The sequence below is a fragment of the Trachypithecus francoisi genome, unplaced genomic scaffold, assembly GCF_009764315.1.
Source record: "Trachypithecus francoisi isolate TF-2019V2 unplaced genomic scaffold, Tfra_2.0 Lachesis_group10, whole genome shotgun sequence".
Classification (NCBI taxonomy): Eukaryota; Metazoa; Chordata; class Mammalia; order Primates; family Cercopithecidae; genus Trachypithecus; species Trachypithecus francoisi.
The window spans coordinates 9,265,962-9,268,861 of NW_022681455.1; positions in this window are offsets into that span (position 1 = coordinate 9,265,962).

Below are 2,900 nucleotides of genomic sequence, written 5' to 3' on the forward strand. Positions count from 1 at the left end.
AGTAAATAAAATTTTTATCTGCCAAAGATTTTTAAGAGACATTCTATTTTGAGTTGGATGTTGGAATAGATTACATTTACTATCTCTTCTAAAATCTGAGGTTCCGTGATTGTACAAAACCTTAAAAGCTAAGTTTAAACAGTGAGTCAAGTATTTTCAGTTTTGCAAAACTTACTTCAAAGAAAATGAGTGGACTTCTATAAAAGGCTCAAATGATTTCTTAGAAATCAAATAGCTCTTGCACAAAAACTGTTTGATGGCTTAAGTATAAATGAATCAGAAACATATGGATTAACCTTCTTATGAAATATGATAGGAAAGTAATGCTTGGTAAATTTTCTTTTTCTTTCTTTCTTTTTTTTTCTTTTGAGGGGGGCTTCTTGAACTAAAATCTTTGGAAAATTGTTCAAGATGTTTTAATGACCCCAAAATGCATTTGGATTTACTCTGGTCTGCTATAAGCAATTTGAAGCCTTTAATTTCCTTTTTCTATTGTGTCTGGACAAAGTTCAATTCAATTTTCTACCAGCTGTTGACTGTCTCTGTTTAGTACACTGAGTTTTTACTGTTGCTATTTTAAGTATGTTCACTTGCTTTACACATTTGGAAAAAATGACTAAAAAGTTTGAACTATTAAACATTTCAAAATATTTGCTGCCACTATTTAAATCTGATCTGCGAAATGTCTCTGTTTGCCAAATCATTTGACTTATGAGTATAATTTATATAAGATCAAATTGTAATGAGGAGTTGATAAAAATAGAAGAGCTTACAAACAAATTTCCAGGGAAGTGCAGTGTTTGTTCTAAATAACATTGGCTTGAGTATTTAATAGAGAGAATGGGAATTTAGAAATAAAAGTGTCATTGGGAAATACCATCATGTTAAAGTAGAAACTATGTGTCAGCTATAATTTATCTTGAATAGTATAATACGATATAGAAATTGAAGATTTTATAAGCTGTCAAACCTTTAATTTAAATGTCAATATGATTCCCTTGATTTACTTGATTAAAAAAACTTTATTCTAGAAATTTACATTTCTTCCTATAAATTAAAACTGGCATAAAATATTGTTTTAATACCAGGACTTTAGGAAGGGGGGATTGCTTGAGCCCAGGAAATTGATACCAGTGTGGGCAACACAGCAAGACATTGTCTCTACTAAAAATGATAATATAAAAACAAATAGCCAGGCAAGGTGGCACCTTAGCTACTCAGAAGGCTGAGGTGGGAGGATCAATCTCTTGAGTATAAGAGGTCCAGGCTGCAGTGAGCTATGATCATGCCACTGCACTCCAGTCTGGGCAACACAGCAAGCAAGACCCTGACTCTATATGGTTTTGGACTATGTTTCCAAAATGATAGCCACCTGCTTTACAGATTCTCACCAATAATAATTTCCCATAGATCATAGCTCATAATATATATTATGTAGGACTTTTAAACATATTTCGGTTAGTTCAACTGGATCCCAATTTAAATATTGTTACATACAGCTTTCTCAAGATGGAGAAGCAATGCAGATTATGCTGCTAGTGGAAACAAAGCTCATGTGCTCATTTGGTTTAAGTAGATTCCGAAAACTAATGGCATTATCTACATTGGTACAATGTCTTAGTCGGCTTGGGCTACCGTAACAAAATATCATTTACTAGATGGTGTAAGCAACATAAATGTATTTTTCACAGTTCTGGAGGATGGAAGCCTGAAATCAGGATGCCAGCATGATTAGATTTTGGTGAGGGCTCTCTTCCTGGCTTGCAGATTGCCAGCTCCTCACAATTCCTCACATAGCAGAAAGAGAGAGGGAGAGTAAACTTCCTGGTGTCTCTTCTTGTGAGGGCACTAATTATTTTTTATGAGGACCTCACTCTCATAGCCTCATCTAAACCTAATTTTCTCCAAAATACTCCATCTCTGAATACCATAACATTGGGGGTTATGTCTTTATCACACATATTTTTGAAGGAAACACAATTCATTCCTTAACATTTTTCCCTCACCCCCTTAAATTCTTGTCCTTCTCACATACAAAACACAGTCATTTCATCCCAATAGCCCTAAAATTCTTAGCTCATCCCAACTCTGAGTCTAAAGTCCAAAGTCTCAACTAAGTGTTATCTAAATCAGATATGGTTTATACTTGAGGTATGAAGTATTCTGAGGCAAAATTCCATGCCTGCTGTCAATCTGTAAAACGAGACAAGTTATGTGCTCCAAATATAATGACGGGACAGGCATAAGCTGTCTCATTCCAGCTTTCAGGATCCCATTTCTTTCCACTTCATGCCCTCACTTTAATTGCAAACACTTTTCAACGCTGGAAGTTCAACTTGAATTGTAATTAAACTAATCACAGAATGAGATTCTGCATTTGACTTTCAGCAATCTCAGCCCTTACTGGAGATAAACATTTCTATGAAGGCACACATACAAGCTTTCAAGTTATGTATGTGATGTTTGAGCTGAGAATTCAAATCCCTGAGATCATTCTTTTCTTTTCCCACTTTATTCAGACAATAAGCTCAGCCAGCCCATCTCATTAAATTTGTTAGTTTGCAGAAAATGTTCAAAAATATCACATTATACAGTTACCCAGATCTTTGTTTCCTTTAAATGGTTAAGAATTTCTAATGGTGACATCTTATGTATCTGTATTGCCTGCCATAGACTGTCAGTGCTCTCTTTACTACCAGAAACTGAGTTACTAGCATACTTAAATCTAAGCAAATTAAGGAGCCAATTTTAGAAATTCCAAAATCAATTCAGAAAACACTCTTAAAATGATGTTCCTCTAAAACAGCTCTGGGTACCAAAATCTGTATCAGTCGGGAATCTCCAGAAAAACAGCACCAATAGGAGATAGATAGATAGATAGATAGATACATAGATACATA